General features: G+C 44.9%; 1 protein-coding gene across 5 annotated transcripts in view; it reads left to right on the top strand.

Moving 5' to 3' along the window:
* Positions 1–21,592, top strand: part of rbbp8 (retinoblastoma binding protein 8) — a 151,756-nt gene that overhangs the window by 17,309 nt on the left and 112,855 nt on the right. The window contains exon 3 of one of the 5 annotated variants that reach the window (XM_072571259.1): positions 5,231–5,353. The exons of the other annotated variants lie outside the window; for them this stretch is intronic. The gene's annotated coding sequence lies outside the window, so the exon portion shown is untranslated. The remainder of the gene's footprint in view (positions 1–5,230; positions 5,354–21,592) is intronic. 5 annotated transcript variants of the gene reach the window in all.

The following is a 21,592-nucleotide window of genomic DNA, read 5'->3' as shown; positions in this document are numbered from 1 at the left end:
ATGCTGGAAAGCAAACACTGGATTAGTGGTGCTGGAAGAGCACAACAGTTCAGGCAGCATCCAACGAGCAGCGAAATTGACGTTTCGGGCAAAAGCCCTTCATCAGGAAGGGCTGTTTCTGATGAAGGGCTTTTGCCCGAAACGTCGATTTTTGCTGCTCGTTGGATGCTGCCTGAACTGCTGTGCTCTTCCAGCACCACTAATCCAGTAAGTCGTGCGCCAACCAGCCTCAGGCCTTTGCACAGTTTTTGGAGCCCAGACCTTTCAGCAGAGAGAGGACCGAATGCAGCATGCTGGAGCTAACCATGATACAATCAATGCCGTGACTTCTGTAGCTGTGGAAGTTTGGGTTGCTTAACATTCTGTTCAAACGCTTCCTGAATGTGACAGCTCTCTGCAAAACTAATTGAAATTAACTTCATTTTCCTGTCTGCCTCCTGCACCCGTTCTTTCTTTGGCACAGTATCCTGATCCTAGTCACTTTTTTTTTTAATCTCTGTGTTACCGTTGCTGCTTTTCCCAATTATTTTAAATCAGTGTCCTCTGGATTTGGGCCCTTCTGCTAGCAGAAACAGTTTGTCTGCTCCTTTGTAAGTTTGACCTTCCTCTACTAAAATGCCTCTGCACCTTCTCTGGGATGAACAACTTCAGCGTTTGCGTATGTAAGTAAAGTCCTCATCACTCAAACTGTTCTTTTAAAGCCGGTGGTAGAATTGGATCCAATATGCCACCTGAAGCTGTATCTATACGTTTTTAAAGATTACAGATAGGAGAGAGAGTTAAGCTAAATTAGTTTATTTTAGCTTCCTCTTCGACTTTCTTTTTGATGGTTTTACTTTTACCTTCTGTTCTTTTGAAATAGTTTGTGGTGTAATTTCAACAAACCCTCTGTTTATGAAGTCCAATGTTTTTAAATCACCTGCAACAAACTCGTTTTGAGGCTTAAAATGGATATATTGCTTTTTTTTCTTGCTTTCAAGCCTGGGGAGAATGGTTGGCGCCCCTCCCACTTGATGATAACCCGAAGATCGGTTTTCTGTTAAATTATGCTCCGGACTGTAGCCTTTCTAGGTTTTCTCACAGCAAAGTTAAACTGATTTGTCTTTATACCTCTTTTTAAAGCAGGATGTAATACCTTCTCTTTTATCTACAGAAGCTCAACTACCCATATTTTACACTGATTTGTACAGCATCTTCCTCTGTAAAGTCAGATGCAAAGTATTTATTCATTACATTGATAATGCTATCTCCCTCCACCATTTTTGTCCTCAACTTGCCATGTAGGTTAGGTTGGGTGTTTGAGCCTCTTAAAAGTTTCAATTTGAACATTGATGAGAATTTTAAGAAAATTCATCCTTTTTTTTTTCTGTCTCTCAACTATTTACTACCTTCATGGAAGAGAAATTGAACATGAGAAAGACCATAGCAACATATTCGTGGGATGTTACTTGTGAGCCCCCCTACACATTAACAACACAGAGGTGGAACGAGTAGAGAGTGTCAAGCTCCTGGGAGTGGTCATCCACAACAAGCATTTTTGGACTCATGTGGATGCACTGGTTACTAAGGCCCAACAACATTTCTTCCTCAGACAGCTGAGGAAATTTGGCATGACAGCGAATACCCTTGCCAACTTTTATAGGTGCACCATTGAGAGCATTCTGTCTGGATGGATCACTACCTGGTATGGCAACTGTACCATTCAAGATTGGAGATGGTTATAGAGAGTGGTGAACTAGGCCTGGACAGTCACAAAGGCCAACCTCCCATCGATGGAATCCATCTACAAGGCCTGCTTTCAAGGAAAGGCTGTCAGCATTCTTAAAGCTCCCTCTCACCCTGGCAATATTTTTCTATAGTCGCTACCATTGGGGGGGAAAAGGTACAGAAGCATCAGCCAGTCTCGCAACCGTTTCTACCCTACTGTTGTTAGAATACTGAATGGACTCTCAAACTCTTAACATTCGCCTGTACCTGTGTTTTTGTTTTTGCCACTGTTACCTATTATTTACTATCTTTGCTATTTAACTCTGATCTGCCTGTATTGCTGACAAGACAAAGCTTTTCACTGTGCCTCTGTGCATGTGATTCAGTATGGATAATCTTGGGCTTCACCTGAACTTGCTGACTTTCACTCTATATCCCTTGACTCCCTGAGACCAAAAAAGTCTATCTATCTTGGCTCTAAATATATTGAATTATGGTCCATCCACAATATTCTAGATTACAGAATTCTAACAATTCACAAATATTATGAATGAAGAAAATTCTCATCACTGTTCAAATTGTCAACCCATTATCTTTAAACTGTGATCCCTGCTGGGTTCCCCAGCCAGGGAAGCTCCTTCACAGCGTTGAATATTTCAGTGGATTATGTCTATTTCGTTATGACTGAGATGAGAGAAGTGCACTTTTTGTAGTCCCCTTGCAATTATACAATAGTTACGAGGTTCTTGCTAGCTGTATGGTTGAGAACGGGGACTTTAGGGAGAATGAGTGAATTGATCGTAGCACAGTGATACAGGAAACTATTCAAGTAGGAAAAGGAATTAAGAATGTAGGGGGTAGTACAATTAGGGGGACAGATATTCTCTGCAGCTGAGAGCGCTAATATTTGATGGTGTATTGCCAACCTAGTGCCAGGCTGAGGGATATTTTCTCAGGGTTGGAGAGAAATGTGTAGTGGGAGGGAAGGAATCCAGTTCTTGTTGGTCAGTGTTACCCATGACATTGATAAGAATAAGCTAAATTAAAACGTTTCACTGCAAAGTTGTGGACTTGCTGGACATGGGCAAATTGGCATTGGGTAAATAAATCAGTAAGGGAACTCAGTTATGGGAAAAGACAAGAAAATGGAATTGAGGATTGTCAGATCAGCATGATCTCCTTGAATGGTGGAGCAGACTTGATGGACTAAATAGCCTACTCCTGTTCCTAAATCTTCTGGTCACGACTATAAACTTGCAATGCAAATTTAATTGTTTTGCACTGTTTCTGATATGGCCAATCATATGTTTCAATATATTTGAGTTGTGAAAATAAAGATCCATCAGCATGATTGTTTAAAATACCATAATTTTTCGGTAGGTTAAGCTGATCTTCGGTGAATTACACCAAATAGCAGTGTAGTTGAGAGGAACCTCCAACCCTTTCAATTCCCCCACTTCGAGAGAGCAGTTGCAAGAGTTTTTCAATGTTCATTATTTCCCCATTATCACAGTTACTCCTTGATGATCTTAAGGTTGTGGTAACTGTTGGCAGCAATCTTCAGTCCACCCCTTCTGTTCCAAGTGCTGCCTTCAGATATATTTAAGATTTTTTGGAAGATTTAATCATGGAATCACAGAAACCCAACAGTGTGGAAGCAGACCATTTGGCCCATCGAGTCTACACCAACCCTCTAAAGAGCATCCTAACCCCCTACCCTAACACTCTATTTACCATGGCTAATCCACCTAGCCTGAATACCTTTGAATTGTGGGAGGAAACTGGTGCATCTGGAGGAACCCATGCAGGCACAGGGAGAAAGCACAGACAGTTGCCTGAGTCTGCAATTGAAGCAGGGCCTTTGGCGTTGTGAGGTAGCAGTGCTAGCCACTGAACCATTGTGCCGCTTGTGATGTAAAACACTTCATTCGAATTTCAGTAACAGTGTTGAAATAGAATATTACAATACTGAAGTTTTTAGCAGATGACTACTTACACAAATAAACCTTCAGATGCACTTTTTTTATGTTGAACGATGTAGAGTCCTGATCTGGACACATTTGGGATGATGGCTGATTTGCTATGCTACTTGTACAAGCTGTTTTGGATATTGCCATTAAACTTCACACATTCTTCTACTTTGCCTGCTTAAGAAGTAGCTTTCTGATTTGAAAAATAAGGGATTTTGGGGTGCAGTTGTGGCACTGAGCAACTTCATTGTATAAATGTTTGTAATGTTAGAATTTATTAAGTTGCAAGCATTTGATCTGCATCATTCATTTTCAGCACACTTGAACTGTTTTCAGTTTTGGATTTGGGATTCATAGTGAATGTCATTGAAATAATAAAACATGTGGAAATGCTTGCAGTGCTGTAGGTGGTATTTTTCGTGAACTCTGAACCTTGAAGTGAAGGTACATTTTGTTCCATAACATGGTTATGTGCTGGGTTTTCCTTTTCTTATTTTTTAATGGGGCATGGCCAGGCCAGTATTCAGTCAATCCCTACTTGTCCTTCAAAAGGTGAAGGTGAACTGTTGCAACTTCTCATGATTTTGGAGATGCTGGTATTGGACTGGGGTGCACAAAGTTACAAATCACACAACACCAGGTTATAGTCCAACAGGTTAAATTGGAAGCACTAGCTTTCGGAGCGCCACTCCTTCATTGGGTGGTGTAGAGTGCACAATTGTAAGACACAGAATTTATTGCAAAAGTTTACAGTGTGATGTAACTGAAATTATACATTGAAAAATACCTTGATTGTTTGCTAAGTGTCTCATCTGTCAGAATGACCATGATAGTTTCACTTCTTTCATATGTAAATCACAAACTTTCTGAAAAGTTACATTCTCAGGTTAACTGTAACAATTGGTGTCAGCGCATACAAAATGTTGAGATGTTGAAGGTGTAAGGCCCTGTATTCCTTGTCTTTGCCATGTTTAGACCACTTCTAATCTTAAAAAGTGAGTTCAGTGTGTTACATGGCTTCATGCAGTTTTTGAGCAAAGTACAATGTAACTCTGCAAATACAAATTCACCCCACAAACTTATGTGCATGTGGGTTTGTGTGGGTTTGTGTGTGTCTGGGGTGGGGGTTTGTGAGTGTCTGAGAGAGAGAGTATATGTGTGTGAGGTGCAATAGTGGTCACCTGTAGTGTGACATGAACTCAAGGTCCTGGTTGAGGCCCTACCTATAGGTCCTGAAGCTCCCAGGAGCCAAAAACCTATGCCATGTTCTTCGCGACCTGCAACACATTATCAGTGAGGATGAGCACCTCGCTAAGACCTTCCCCACACCTCGACTGCTCGCCTTTAAACAACCGCCAAACCTCAAACAAATCATTGTTTGTAGCAAACTGTCCGATTTTCAGGACAACTCTACACAACCCTGTCATGGTAAGCGCTGCAAGACGTGTCAGTGTGGACATAAATACCACCATTACGCGTGGGGGCACCTCCCACCTTGTATGTGGCAGGTACTCATGTGACTCAGCCAACATTGTCTATCTCATACTCTGCAGGCATGGATGCTCTGAGGCATGGTACATTGGTGAAATCGAGCAAAGGCGATAGCAACGGATGAATGGGTACTACACAACAATCAACACTTCAGCGTTCCAGTACATTCGACCTTGGACCTTCAGGTGACCATCCTCCAGGGCGGACTTCGGGACAGGCAGCAGTGAAAAGTGGCTGAGCAGAGGCTGATAGCTAAGTTTGGTACCCATAGGGAGGGCCTCAACCAGGACCTTGGGTTCATGTCACACTACAGGTGACCACCATTGCAACACATGCCCCACACATCCCCAACTGAGGAGAGGCAAAGGCCGAGTGATGTTATCTGAGCGGACCGCAATGGCCTTGTGGTATTATCACTAGACTATTAATCTAGAGTTAATGTTCTGGGGATCTAGGTTGGAATCCTGCCACGGTAGATGGTGGAATATGAATTCCATAAAAATCTGGAGTTATGAGTGTAATGACCATGAAATCATTGGCGCTTGTTCACTAATGTCCCTTTAGGGAAGGATACTGCCATCCTTACCTGGTATGGCCTACATGTGACTCCAGACTCTAGCAATGTGTGATTGACTCTCAACTGCCCATTGGGCAATTAAGGATGGGCAATAAATGCTGGCCCAACCAGTGTCATCCTCATCCTTTCTATGAATGAATTTTTAGAAATTGAATAACACTGAGAAGTATTCTACTGAGTTCACTACATGGCCTTCATTCTGGTAAAGTCACTACAGTGTAATCCTTATCAGCTCATGAATGATCTTTATTAGTCGGGGCTCATGTCATTTTGAGTTATGTGCAGCTGATGTGCAAAATACCTTTTAAAGGATATGTTCATGGTGTTACCATTATATATCATGTGACTTAGTAGTACAAAGCTCGGTCTCAATCTTACTGAGTTCTGTTCTTTTGCAGCATGACATACTGAGTGAACTGTGCAACAATCCACCCAAATTGTTTACTTTGAACAACAGCTATAATAAATGTTCATTGAATTATACACAACGACATATGTTGTGTGAGCTAGCAAATGTAGGGTGCTTGTAAATTCATCCACTAATATGTCTTTCTATCACATCTTTAATCATTCACAATCCTCGATTCTCCTTTACATACTTAGCACTATTTTAAGATCCATGTTACCAACTATTTGACCATAGCAGGAGGAGGAGATGGCAGACAACCAGAGGCAGTAGGTGCTAACTGGAGGAGGCCTGGCACATTTCCATATGTCAGTTGCCATAAGGGAGACGCTGTCGGTTGTTGTTCAGATGTCATTGTTGAAGCTGTGGTCAACAGAGTGAAACTATCAGATTAGAGACAAAAAAAATGCAGATGCTAGAATCCAAAGTAGACAAGTGGGAGGCTGGAAGAACACAACTAGCTAGGCTGGGTCAGGAGGTGGAGAAGTCAACATTTCAGGCATAACCCAACTTCAGATGGCACTATCAGATAGCACCCTCACACCTAAAATCAAAAGAGAAAATACTGGGAATATTAGCATGTCAGGCAGCATCTGTGGATAGTGAAACATTTATTGCAGTTGTGGCTACAGCGGGTGACCGATTTTATATAGACGCATCTTTCTGGAAATACAGATGTCTTCTGCATTGTTCATCATTGAGGAGAATTGCTCCTTGAATAATCTGGACAGATGTACCCTTGTGTGTCCTCTTTCTTCTATCTCCAGCAATTTGTCCTACTCTGTATGGCTGCTGTTTATTCTTATGTCACAGGGTAAACCCCTTCTGTTAATTTCAACTAGCAACACAGAAAAGATTTATCCCATGCAGTAATCTGTGGAAAATTCGTGAGGCAAAGAATTACTTAAAGTAAAAAATAACAAATTTATTTCTTAAAGTATAACAGAGAATAACTAACAACTATTTATAACTCCTTTCTCTAACCTAGCATTTATTTTCCCTTCTATAATACTAGCCCGATTGTAAGATTTACCAAAATTCAAAGTTCAAAACCAGGCAGCTGTTGAATCTTGCCTTTGTATGTTCCTCTGTAGATTTTCTTCGTAAGAGTTCTCTTTCACTGGTCGTTGACCGATAAATGTACCTTTTTAAGAGAGGTAATTTTCCAGGCAGTCTGCAGATGTTGGTGGCTTGGCAGTTCTCAACTGTTCAAGTTTTCCCGGTCTTATACCCCAAAGCATCCAATTGTGCCATTGACTTTTAACATTGTCAATATACTAAATTCAAACTTGATTGGAGTTTTTTTTTTAAGGGGTAAAATTTAAACTGACTGGCCCCATTCAAATCTGGTTTTGTCTCCAAACAATCAGCTACTCTAGCTGCTGGACCAAATGTTACAATGTAAATTCTCCAGCAGTCTGTCTCTCTAAGTCCTTCACTCTCTTAAAGGTACAGTACACTTCTACACCTTCAAAATGTCATCTTTTTTTCCTTAGCAAAAGTCTTTTGTGTTTACCAACATTCCCTATAGGAAAGAGTTTGAAAGATCTAGTGAAAGCATGAAATAAATGTGGATTTGCGGCAACTTGCAGAAGAAAACAACCATCGGTTTAGTAGTTGATGATCCTTTAAATAGTGCTGTTAAGCCTTTAATATGGCAGTGTTGACTTTGAATCAACATTAGTTATGCTTTGGCATATTGGTGTGATTGTTCTTTATAATCACTGATTGACAGTCTCTGTACATGTACTAATATGAGTGACATTTCATGTTTTTTTTCTACCGTATGGGCGATTTATTTAACTGCATGAACACTTTGATTATTTTTGCACATTGCATGTGTAGTGCTCTTAAAAAGACTAACATATGCATAGCCTGGTGTTGTGACTTTGAGAGCATTGCCCATACCATGTATACTGTATGGACTTATCGTAGTACTCGAATAATAGTCGATCTCTTATAAAAGTCGACCCTCTATTTTTTTTCCAAATAATCTGAAATTTTCCATATGTCTTGTGTAAATGTCAACCCTAGTTCTTCACAGATAACGGACTAACATTTGAGTCAGTGTGGTGGCTGTCACATCCGGCTCCAGTTTTCCAGTCTGTCAGTTGTTCTGATCCGTTCCCAGTCTTCCAGTCTGCTGTTTGATATAGGAACAACCAATGTGCTTTCCCCTCTCTGTCATCCAGACAGCCCTTCAACATACCACCTCCATTCCCTGTTCCACAGAGTCCCCCTTGTCCTCACCTACTCTCTGCATCCAGCGCATCATTCTTAAACACTTCCGCCAGTTCTAACTAGACCCCTCCCACCAAGGACATCTTCCCCTCCCCACCTGTTTCTGCCTTCCGCAAGGATTGTTCCCTTCACCAATCCTTGATTTGCACCACTCTCCCCAACAGCCCCACTGAACTCCCATTTACCTTCCCCACACCTCTCACCTTCATCCCGGGCTCTAAATAGTCCTTCCAGGTGAGACAGAGGATTACCTGCCTCTCCTCAAACTGAGTTTACTGTATCTGGTGTTCCTGTTGTGGTTGTTTCTACATTGGGGAGACAAAACATACACTAAGGGAACGTTTCACTGAGCATCTCAGTCAGGCCCCCAGTCACCGCCCATTTTAATCTCCCTTCGTGCTCCCTTTCTGACAGGACCATCCTTGGTCTCCTCCATTGCCACAATGAATCAAAGTACAAATTGGAGGCGCAACATCTCATTTCCTGCCTGGGTAGCCTCCAGCCCGGAGGACTTCAACATTGAGTTCTCCAATTTCAAATAATCACCCTTCCCCTCTGCCTCTCTTCCTCCCATTGACCAATCAGATTCTACCCTTTACCTGTCTCCACCTATCCCCACTCAAAACCCTACAACCCCCAACTCTTCCACCTCGCCTCCTTTATCAGCAGCTCCCCTTTCACCCACCCCCGTCGGGAAGAAGGGTTGCACCCGAAACATTGATGACTCCACCACCTGATGGTGTCTGGCTTGCTGCGTTCTCCCAGCCTCTTGCTTGCCATTCTTGAAATTAAAGACAAAAAAAAAACTGCAGATGGACAGGCAGGAGACTGGAAGAATACAGCAGGCCAAGCAGCATCAGGAGATGGAGAAATTGATGTTTCAGGTGTAAGCTGAAAATGTGTTGCTGGAAAAGCGCAGCAGGTCAGGCAGCATCCAAGGAGCAGGAGAATCGACGTTTCGGGCATGAGCCCTTCTTCAGGAATGGGGAAAGTGTGCCAAGCAGGCTAAGATAAAAGCTAGGGAGGAGGGACTTGGGGGAGGGGTGTTGGAAATGCGATAGGTGGAAGGAGGTTAAAGTGAGGGGTGGGGGTGGGGGTGGGGGTGGAGAAGTCAGGAAGAATATTGCAGGTTAGGAAGGTGGTGCTGAGTTAGAGGGTTGGGACTGAGACAAGGTGGGGGGGGGGGGGGGGGAATGAGGAAACTGGAGAAATCTGCGTTCATCCCTTGTGGTTGGAGGGTTCCTAGATGGAATATGAGGCGTTCTTCCTCCAGCTGTCGTGTTGCTATGGTCTGGATGGAGGAGTCCAAGGACCTGCATGTCCTTCGTGGAGTGGGAGGAGGAGTTGAAGTGTTGAGCCACGGGGTGGTTGGCTTGGTTGGTCCGGGTGTCCCAGAGATGTTCTCTGAAACGTTCCGCAAGTCGGCGGCCTGTCTCCCCGATATAGAGGAGGCCACATTGGGTGCAGCGGATGCAGTAAATGATGTGTGTGGAGGTGCAGGTGAATTTATGGCGGGTATGGAAGGATCCCTTGGGGCCATGGAGGGAATTGAAGGGGGAGGTGTGGGTGCAAGTTTTGCATTTCTTGCGGTTGCAGGGGAAGGTGTCCTTCAGGACTGGGGTGGGTGTGGGGGGGAGCTGCAAACAAAGGGGTGGCGACGATAGGTAGTAAAGTGGGGATAGGTGAAGACAGGTAAAACAATGACTGCAGATGCTGGAAACCAGATTCTGGATTAGTGGTGCTGGAAGAGCACAGCAGTTCAGGCAACATCCAAGGATCAGCAAAATCGCCGTTTTGGGCAAAAGCGCTTCATCAGGAATAAAGGCAGTAAGCCTGAAGTGTGGAGAGATAAGCTAGAGGAGGGTGGGGGTGGGGAGAAAGTAGCATAGAGTACAATGGGTGGGGGGGGGGGGAGGGGATGAAGTTTTTTAGGTCAGGGAAGAGAGGGTGGAGTGGATAGGTGGAAAAGGAGATAGGCAGGTCAGACAAGTCCGGACAAGTCATGGGGACAATGCTGAGCTGGAAGTTTGGAACTAGGATGAGGTGGGGAAAGGGGAAATGAGGAAGCTGTTGAAGTCCACATTGATGCCCTGGGGTTGAAGTGTTCCGAGGCGGAAGATGAGGCATTCTTCCTCCAGGCGTCTGCTGGCGAGGGAGCGGCGGTGAAGGAGGCCCAAGACCTCCATGTCCTCGGCAGAGTGGGAGGGGGAGTTGAAATGTTGGGCCACGGGGCGGTGTGGTTGATTGGTGCTGGTGTCCCGGAGATGTTCCCTAAAGCGCTCTGCTCGGAGGTGCCCAGTCTCCCCAATGTGGAGGAGACTGCATCGGGAGCAACGGATACAAAAAATGATATTAGTGGATGTGCAAGTAAAACTTTGGATGAGGTAGAGGGCATAACTTAGTTGGGCAGTGGAAGGGAGGAGAAGGGGCTGGGAAGAGTCGGGGGATGGGGAGGGTTGCTTTTTGAAATTGGAGAACTCAATGTTGAGTCCTCCGGGCTGTAGGCTGCCAGGCAGAAGATGGGGTGGTGTTTCTTCAATTTGCGCTGTAGTTCATTTTTGCAATGGAGGTGGCCATAGATGGTCATGTTGGAAAGGGAATGGTTGGGGGAATTGACATGGGCGGTGACAGGGAGGTCTGGTCAGCTCCTGTGGACCCAGCTGCGATGTTTGGTGAACCGTTCCCTAAGTTAAAAGCTGCCATAGCAGCTTGCTAAAAATAGGATGGAGTGAAAAGATCTGTGCTGGCCCTGATTGTGTACAATATGATGCAACCCTCAGTGGTTAAAGCTGTTTAACTACTGTAGCAGGGAGAGAAGGTCATAGGCAAAAGTGTGAAATTTGGGTTTGCATTGATAAGATTTCCTTTTGAAGCGAGCTCAAATGTCAAAATTGAGCTGCAACATAGGGAACGATAAACTTTGTTTAAATGGATCTTTTCTGTGTCCCAGGGCTATTTTTTTAAACAATGGGAACAAAACAATTAGCTGTTTGTAATGCAGAGTAATGCAATTACTATTCAAAGAAGCAATCAAGCATGTCTTAACCTTTTTGAATAATAATGCAAGCAGCTAACCATATTTAATTTCACTGCAGCCCATGATTTTAAAAGCAATGACTTTCCAGGAAACATGATTTGTATATAAAGCTTTTGTAAGATAAAAGGCTTTCCCTTTTTATTTGTTAAATTCATGTATACGTTTTTACCATGCATGTTTCTTGGATGATACATTTTATATCCACAACCCTTTAGTTTCAGTTTATTCCCTCTGGTCCTAGACTCATCGACATGTGGGAGCAGCCTTTCACATTTACCCTCCTGTCTGTAAGAATCTTCAGTGGGTACTGGCTCAACCTGCTCAACCTCTCTCAAGATAGTGCCTCCATAGCTGGTATCTGCCTTCTCTGGACTGCTTCCAGTGCTAGTATATATTTTCTTAAAGGCATAAAATTGTTCATAGTATGCCAGCTATGATCTGACTAATGTCTTGTAGAGTTTTAGCAAAGGAGAAAGTGAGGACTGCAGATGCTGGCGATCAGAGCTGAAAATGTGTTGCTGGAAAAGCGCAGCAGGTCAGGCAGCATCCAAGGAGCAGGAGAATCGACATTTCGGGCATGAGCCCTTCTTCAGGAATGAGGAAAGTGTGTCTAGCAGGCTAAGATAAAAGTTAGGGAGGAGGGACTTGGGGGAGGGGCTTTGGAAATGCAATAGGTGGAAGGAGGACAAGGTGAGGGTGATAGGCCTGAGTGGAGGTGGGGGCGGAGAGGTCAGGAAGAAGATCGCAGGTTAGGAAGGCAGTGCTGAGTTCGAGGGATTTGACTGAGACAAGGTGGGGGGGAGGGGAAATGAGGAAACTGGAGAAATCTGAGTTCATCCCCTGTGGTTGGAGTTTTAGCAAAACCTCCCTACAAGGTGACTGCCATATCTGCAGAGTCAGTTTCTGCGGTTTCAGTTACCCGCGTTTACCGCGGCCTGAACATATTACGTGGAACATTCCAGAATCCGGTAGCAGAGGACTGCTGGGGAGGTAAATTTCCTATAAATTTTCTATTTAAATGAATGGGTTTGCTACTATCCGTGGTTTTGGGGTTTTTGTGAAAGGTCTTGGAATGTATCCCCTGCGGGTGCAGGGGTCTACTGAGCTTTTATATTCCATTCCCTATCACCTGCTGAAATTTTTTTTTAGATTAGTTAGTGTGGAAACAGGCCCTTCAGCCCAACAAGTCCACACCGACCTGCTGAAGCACAACCCACCCAGACTCATTCTCCTACATTTACCCCATACACTATGGGCACATTCGCATGGCCAATTCAACTAGCCTGCACATTTTTGGACTGTGGGAGGAAACCGGAGCACCTGGAGGAAACCCACGCAGACACTGGGAGAATGTGCAAACTCCACACAGTCAGTCGCCCGAGGTGGGAATTGAACGCGGGTCTCTGGCACTGTGAGGCAGCAGTGCTAACCACTGTGCCATGAAATTGTACTGTAACTTTTGTGTTTCATGACAAGCGCTCTCACATCGCTCTATTAGGTAACTTTCTGGATTCTTTCTCCATTTAAATAATATTCAGTTCCTCTATTGTTCCCACGTTTTCCCACATTATACTCCATCTGCTTAACATTCTATCTCCCTCTACAAACTCTTATCATCCTCACAACTTGCCTTCTCATCTATTTTTGACATCTACAAACATGGTTGTACAGTGTTCACTTTCTTCATCCAAATCTTGAATGAATTGTGCAAAGTTTGTGCCCCTAGCATCGATGTCTGTGGCGCTCCACTAGTTACAGGTTTCCATCCCGAAAATCCACCCACCCCCATTCTCCCAACGCTCTTCTATTAGTTAGCTAATCCTATACCAATGCTATGAAACATTTTCAAAGCAGAGGAAGAAGTGCTGGATGTTTTGAAAATCTAAGGTGGATAAATCCCTAGGATCTGATCAGGTGTACCCTAGAACTCTGTGAGAACTCTGATAGTTGCAGGTGAGGTGCTACTGTTTAAGAAGGGTAGTAGGGACAAGCCAGGGAATTATAGACTAGTGAGCTTGACGTCGGTGGTGGGCAAGTTGTTGGAGGGAATCCTGAGGGACAGGATGTACATGTATTTGGAAAGGCAAGGACTGATTAGGGATAGTCAACATAGCTTTGTGCATGGAAAGTCATGTCACTCAAACTTGATTGAGCTTTTTGAAGAAGGAACAAAGAGGATTGATGAGGGCAGAGTGGTGGATGCGATCTATGTGAACTTCTGTATGATCTATAAGGCGTTTGACAAGGTTCCCCATGGGAGACTGATTAGCAAGGTTAGATCTCTCAGAATACAGGGAGAACTAGCCATTTGGATACACAACTAGCTCAAAGGTAGAAGACAGAGGGTGGTGGTGGAAGGTTGTTTTTCACACTGGAGGCCTTTGACCAGTGGAGTGCTACATGGATCGGTGCTGGGTCCTCTACCTTTTGTCATTTACATAAATGATTTGGATGTGAGCATAAGAGATATAGTTAGTAAGTTTGCAGATTACACCAAAATTGGAGGTGTAGTGGACAGCGAAGAAGGTTATATCAGATTGCAAAAGGATCTTGATCAGATGGGCCAAGAAGTGGCAGATGGAGTTTAATTCAGATAAATGTGAGGTGCTGCACTTTGGGAAAGCAAATCTTAGTAGGACTTAATGGTAAGACCCTTGGAAGTGTTGCTGAATAAAGAGACCTTGGAGTGCAGGTTTATAGCTCCATGAAAGTGGAGTTGCAGGTAGATAGGATAGTGAAGAAGGCGTTTGGTATGCTTTCTTTTAATGGTCAGAGTATTGAGTACAGGGATTGAGAGGTCATGTTGTGGCTGTACAAGATATTGGTTAGACCACTGTTGGAATATTGCGTGCAGTTCTGGTCTCCTTCCTATCTGAAAGATATATTTTTTTTAGATTCCCTACAGTGTGGAAACGGGCACTTCGGCCCAACTAGTCCACACTGACCCTCCGAAGAGTAACCCACTCAGACCCATTTCCCTCTGACTAATGTACCTAACCCTATGGGCAATTTCGCATGGCCAATTCACCTGACCTGCACGTCTTTGGACTGTGGGAGGAAACCGGAGGAAACCCACGCAGACACGGGGACAATTTGCAAACTCCACAGGCAGTCGCCCGAGGCTGGAATCGAACCTGGGTCTGTGGTGCTGTGAGGCAGCAGTGCTAACCACTGAGCCACCGTGCCGTCCCAAAATAACTCCCCTGTTCTTCTTCAGAATAGTGCCACGAATTTTTCATTCCATTCAAAGAGACTGCTGGAGCCTCTTCACAACTACACTCAATGTCCATGAAAGGACATTGTCAATGTGAAACTTGAAAGGGTTCAGAAAAGATTTACAATGATGTTGCCAGGGTTGGAGGATTTGAGCTATAGGGAGAGGCTGAATAGGCTGGCGCTGCTTTCCCTGGAGCGTCGGAGGCTGAGGGGTGACCTTATAGAGGTTTACAAAATTATGTGCGGCATGGATAGGTTAAATAGGCAAAGTCTTTTCCCTGGGGTCGGGGTGTCCAGAACTAGAGGGCATAAGTTTAGGGTGAGAGGGCAAAGATATAAAAGGGACCTAAAGGGTAAACGTTTTCACGCAGAGGGTGGTACATGTCTGGAATGAGCTGCCAGAGGAAGTGGTGGAGGCTGGTATAATTGCAACATTTAAAAGGCATTTGGATGGGTATACGAATAGGAAGGATTTGGAGGGATATGGGTTGGGTGCAGGCAGGTGGGACTAGATTGGGTTGGGATATCTGGTTGGCATGGATGGGTTGGACCGAAGGGTCTGTTTCTATGCTGAACATCTCTATGACTCTATGACAATGGACTGTTTTGTTGTTAAGTAGCCTAATGTGTGAAATCTTTATCAAACACCTTCTGAAATTCCAAATATATTACACCAATGTTTTCACCTTTATCCATTCTGCTTATTGCCTCCTAAAGAATTCCAAAAAATTGATTACAGTGTAACATTGTGGACTTGTAAATGGTCTGCTGTGATGTCATTTTCTAATAGACCATAACACTTTACTGATAACTTGAAAATACCTTCACTCATTTCCAGCCCTAAACTGTTCAGGATGTGTTGCAATCTAGGTAGCTTTCATCAAATATTTTTGATTCATGAACCAATCTATGTCAACGTTTGAATCTATACAATATTTGGATGATCACCCAGCAGTTCAGAACTTTAATATTGCCATTGACAGATTCTTCGGCATTCTGTGTATGTAACATTTCTTTTGTTTGCAGAGAGCCCACTTTGCATATAAAATGAGGCATGAAAGGAGTTTGGCTAATTATCAAAAATTGATTGTTAGTTTACAATTAAAACATGCAAGATTGTTTGGCAGGTATTATCCAATTGTAGAATCTGATCTAATAATGAAGTTTTATTTTCAGTTGTGAGCAGAGACTCAGTTGAAAAATGTGGTGCTGGAAATTCACAGCAGGCCAGGCAGCATCCAAGGAGCAGGAGAATCGACGTTTCGGGCATAAGCCCTTCTTCAGGAATGAGGCTGGTGTGCCAAGCGGGCTGAGATAAAAGATAGGGGGGAGGGAATTTGGGGGAGGGGCACTGGGAATACGATAGGTGGAAGGAGGTGAGGGGGAGGGTGATAGGCTGGAGAGGGGGTGGGGGCTGAGTGGTCGGGAAGAAGATTGCAGGTCAAGAGGGCAGTGCTGAATCTGAGGGTTCGGACTGAGAAGGTGGGGGGAGGGGAAACGAGAAAGCTGGAGAAATCTACATTCATCCCACGTGGTTGGAGGGTTCCTAGGCAGAAGATGAGGCGCTCTTCCTTTAGGCGTCATGTGGTCAGGGTCTGGCGATGGAGGCGGCCAAGGACCTGCATGTCATTGGCGGAGTGGGAGGAGGAGCTAAAGTGTTCAGCCATGGGCGGTTGGATTGGTTGGTGCGGGTGTCCCAGAGGTGTTCCCTGAAATGTTCCTCTGAAACCTCTGGGATGCCTACTTGCATAACATTTCAGGAACACCTCTGGGACACCCGCACCAACCAACCCAACTGCCCTGTGGCTGAACACTTTAGCTCCTCCTCCCACTCTGCTAATGACATGCAGGTCCTTGGCCGCCTCCATCGCCAAACCCTGGCCACACAACGCCTGGAGGAAGAGGGCCTCCTCTTCCGCCTAGGAACCCTCCAACCACGTGGGATGAATGTAGATTTCTCCAGCTTCCTCATTTCCCCTCCCCCCACCTTATCTCAGTCCCAATCCTCGGATTCCGCACCGTCCTCTTGACCTGCAATCTTTTTCCTGACCTCTCAGCCCCACCCCCTCTCTGGCCCATCACCCTCACCCTCCCCCTCACCCTCACCACCTTCCACCTATCGTATTCCCAGCGCCCCTCCCCCTAATTCCCTCCCCCTACCTTTTTATTTCAGCCCGCCTGGCACACCAGCCTCATTCCTGAAGAAGGGCTTATGCCCGAAACGTCGATTCTCCTGCTTCTCTGATGCTGCCTGGCCTGCTGTGTTTTTCCAGCACCACATTTTTCAACTCTGGTACTCCAGCATTTGCAGTCCTCACTTTCTCCTTGCAGAGACTCAGAGTCTTGATGCATTCTGCGTATTGAGAAGAATGGAAGGAACATGCTGCTTGCCTCAATTAACCAATCAGAGACTTTTAGCCTATGTACCAGGCATCACAACAACACTGCCGTACGCATTTTCTGAAAAAAGGATACTATTGTCAGTCCTAAAGAAAAGTTCTTACTACACAAATGAACACATTGTCAATGAATTCCTGTGCTTGTATGATGCCATGTATTGTCGATCGATTCTGTGTTTCGGCAACTGGCCGATTGGAACAAACCTATTCATAGTAAGTGTAGTCCAGACCCTCCTTAACTAGTCTATGCTTGAAAAACTTAAACCAATTTTTTTTAGTTGAATTTCATTTCACAATTGAATAGAATTGGCCAAGCAATCCTGAGTGTGCTGACAACTAACTAATGAACAGTTTGAAATAATCTTCTTGGATGGCTATGCTGAATCATGTAGAGACACATTCTGTACAATCAAAAAGAAATATATTTAAACCTGGCACCTCTTTTTTTTAAAATTAGCCAGTAGCTTGGAGAATGCTAAGTTTCTGTGCTTCATAAGAAAAATATTTGATTCTGGGTAATCCAAGATGGAGGACAAGAAAAATTTCTGGCTGCAACAGGCTGCTCCTTTTTATTGAGGTATTTCATGTATTGGAGGTGATTTCCTCAAATTCCAGGAGCAGCAATTACTGTTTTATATGCTGTTGCATTGTTTTGGAACTTTGGAGATAAAGTCAGAACAACAGCACTTTTAAAAGGGAGAGTAACAGACAAAGGCAGCACATGGTGAGGTCAGTGCAGGGGAGAGAGAGAAAAAAAGAAACCCACACTGCTAACTGACACAGCAGTGAACCTGTGCAGCTGCTGCCTTTGCTGTTTGAATTGATGTATTGCTGGACATCGGAGTGTGCCTGGGAAAATTAACAAAGTGAAAATCACAACTAACCTTGGAAACTGTTTGTGAGAGGTCACAGCACAGAAACTGATATGTGAATATTTTTAAGTGTGGCCTTACAGAAAGTCTGCAGTAGTGAGTGGGTTCTTTCTTAATTAGATGTTTTATTGAGCTATGTATTTTGATCAAACATAAAAATATAGAACATAGAACATAGAACATAGAACAATACAGCACAGAACAGGCCCTTCGGCCCACGATGTTGTGCCGAACTTCTATCCTAGATTAAGCACCCATCCATGTACCTATCCAAATGCCGCTTAAAGGTCGCCAATGAATCTGACTCTACCACTCCCACGGGCAGCGCATTCCATGCCCCCACCACTCTCTGGGTGAAGAACCCACCCCTGACATCTCCCCTATACCTTCCACCCTTCACCTTAAATTTATGTCCCCTTGTAACACTCTGTTGTACCCGGGGAAAAAGTTTCTGACTGTCTACTCTATCTATTCCTCTGATCATCTTATAAACCTCTATCAAGTCACCCCTCATCCTTCGCCGTTCCAACGAGAAAAGGCCGAGAACTCTCAACCTATCCTCGTATGACCTACTCTCCATTCCAGGCAACATCCTGGTAAATCTTCTCTGCACCCTCTCCAAAGCTTCCACATCTTTCCTAAAGTGAGGCGACCAGAACTGCACACAGTACTCCAAATGTGGCCTAACCAAAGTCCTGTACAGCTGCAACATCACCTCACGACTCTTGAATTCAATCCCTCTGCTAATGAACGATAATACTCCATAGGCCTTCTTACAAACTCTATCCACCTGAGTGGCAACCTTCAAAGATCTATGTACATAGACCCCAAGATCCCTCTGTTCCTCCACCTGACCAAGAACCCTACCATTAACCCTGTATTCCGCATTCTTATTTGTTCTTCCAAAATGGACAACTTCACACTTGGCAGGGTTGAACTCCATCTGCCACTCCTCAGCCCAGCTCTGCATCATATCTAAGTCCCTCTGCAGCCGACAACAGCCCTCCTCACTGTCCACAACTCCACCTATCTTTGTATCATCTGCAAATTTACTGACCCACCCTTCGACTCCCTCATCTAAGTCATTAATAAAAATTACAAACAGCAGAGGGCCCAGAACTGATCCCTGCGGAATTCCACTTGTAACTGGACTCCATGCTGAATATTTACCATCTACCACCACTCTCTGACTTCGACCGGTTAGCCAGTTTTCTATCCAATTGGCCAAATTTCCCTCTATCCCATGCCTCCTGACTTTCCGCATAAGCCTACCATGGGGAACCTTATCAAATGCCTTACTAAAATCCATGTACACTACATCCACTGCTCTACCCTCATCCACATGCCTGGTCACCTCCTCGAAGAATTCAATAAGACTTGTAAGGCAAGACCTACCCTTCACAAATCCGTGCTGGCTGTCCCTAATCAAGCAGTGCCGTTCCAGATACTCGTAAATCCTATCCCTCAGTACCCTTTCCATTACTTTGCCTACCACAGAAGTAAGACTAACTGGCCTGTAATTCCCGGGGTTATCCCTATTCCCTTTTTTGAACAGGGGCACAACATTCGCTACTCTCCAGTCCCCTGGTACCACCCCCGTTGCCAGTGAAGACGAGAAGATCATTGCCAACGGTACTGCAATTTCCTCTCTTGCTTCCCACATAATCCTAGGATATATCCCGTCAGGCCCGGGGGACTTGTCTATCCTCAAGTTGTTCAAAATGTCCAACACATCTTCCTTCCTAACAGATATCTCTTCTAGCTTATCAGTCCGTTTCACACTCTCCTCTTCAACAATACAGTCCCTCTCGTTCGTAAATACTGAAGAGAAGTACTTGTTCAAGACCTCTCCTATCTCTTCCGACTCAATACACAGTCTCCCACCACTGTCCTTGATCGGACCTACCCTCGTTCTCGTCATTCTCAGGTTTCTCACATACGCATAGAATGCCTTGATCCTATCCGCCAGGGATTTTTCATGCCCTCTCTTAGCTCTCCTAATCCCTTTCTTCAGGTCCCTTCTGGCTATCCTGTATCCCTCCACTGCTCTGTCTGAACCTTGTTTCCTCAACCTTATGTAAGCCTCCTTCTTCCTCTTTACTAGACATTCAACCTCCCTCGTCAACCAAGGCTCCCTCACACGACCATTTCTTTCCTGCCTGATCGGTACATACATATCAAGGACACGTCGTATCTGCTCCTTGAAAAAGTCCCACATTTCCACCACATCCTTCCCTGACAGCCTATGCTCCCAACGTATGCTCCTCAAATCCTGTCTTACAGCATCGTAATTTCCCTTCCCCCAATTGTAAAAACTTCCTTGTTGTGTGCACCTATCCCTCTCCATAACCAAGGTGAAAGTGATAGAATTGTGGTCGCCATCACCAAAATGTTCACCCACTAACAAGCCCACCACTTGTCCCGGTTCGTTACCGAGTACCAAATCCAATATGGCCTCCCCTCTGGTTGGACAATCTACATACTGCGTTAGAAAAGCTTCCTGGACACACTGCACAAACACCGCCCCATCCAATCTACTTGATCTAAAGAGCTTCCAATCAATATTTGGGAAGTTGAAGTCGCCCATGACTACGACCCTGTGGCTTCTGCACCTTTCCAAAATCTGTTTCCCAATCTGTTTCTCCACATCTTTGCTGCTATTGGGGGGCCTATAATAAACACCCAACAAGGTGACTGCACCTTTCCTATTTCTGACTTCAGCCCATACTACCTCCAGAGGCAGATCTCCCTCAAACTTCCTTTCTGCAGCCGTTATACCATTTCTAATTAGCAATGCCACCCCCCCTCCTTTTTTACCACCCTCCCTAATCTTACTGAAACATCTGTAACCAGGAACCTCCAACAGCCATTCCTGTCCCTCATCTATCCATGTTTCCGTGATGGCTACAACATCGTAGTCCCAGGTACCGATCCATGCCTTAAGTTCACCCACCTTATTTCTGATACTCCTTGCATTGAAGTATACGCACTTGAGCCCATCTCTGTGTCCGTAAGTAGTCCCTGTCAGTGCTACCTTCTCCACAGCCTCCCTACAGTCTTGGACATCCTGACACACAGCTAGCTTACTTGCTGGACTACAAGTCCGGATCCCATCCCCCTGCCAAATTAGTTTAAACCCCCCCGAAGAGTGCTAGCAAACCTACCCCCCAGGATATTGGTGCCCTTCTGGTTCAGGTGCAACCCGTCCTGTTTATACAGGTCCCACCTTCCCCAGAATGCAGTCCAATTGTCCAAATATCTGAAGCCCTCCCTCCTACACCATCCTTGCAGCCACGTGTTCAACTGCACTCTCTCCCTATTCTTTGCCTCTCTGTCACGTGGCACCGGCAACAACCCAGAGATGACGACTCTGTCTGTCCTAGCTTTTAGCTTCCAGCCTAACTCCTTGAGCTCTTGAATGACCTCCCCGCCCCTCTTCCTACCTATGTCGTTGGTGCCAATGTGTACCACGACTTCTGGCTGCACACCCTCCCCCTTAAGGATTCTGAAGACACGGTCCGAGACGTCTCGGACCCTAGCACCCGGGAGGCAACAAACCATCCGAGAGTCTCGCCCATGTCCACAGAACCGCCTGTCCGTCCCTCTAACTAGAGAGTCCCCTATAACTAGCGCTCTCTTCTTCTCCCCCTTTCCCTTCTGAATCTCAGAGCCACAG

This window comes from Chiloscyllium punctatum, chromosome 5 (genome assembly GCF_047496795.1).
Source record: "Chiloscyllium punctatum isolate Juve2018m chromosome 5, sChiPun1.3, whole genome shotgun sequence".
Classification (NCBI taxonomy): Eukaryota; Metazoa; Chordata; class Chondrichthyes; order Orectolobiformes; family Hemiscylliidae; genus Chiloscyllium; species Chiloscyllium punctatum.
This window is presented reverse-complemented; position numbering and strand designations above follow the sequence as displayed.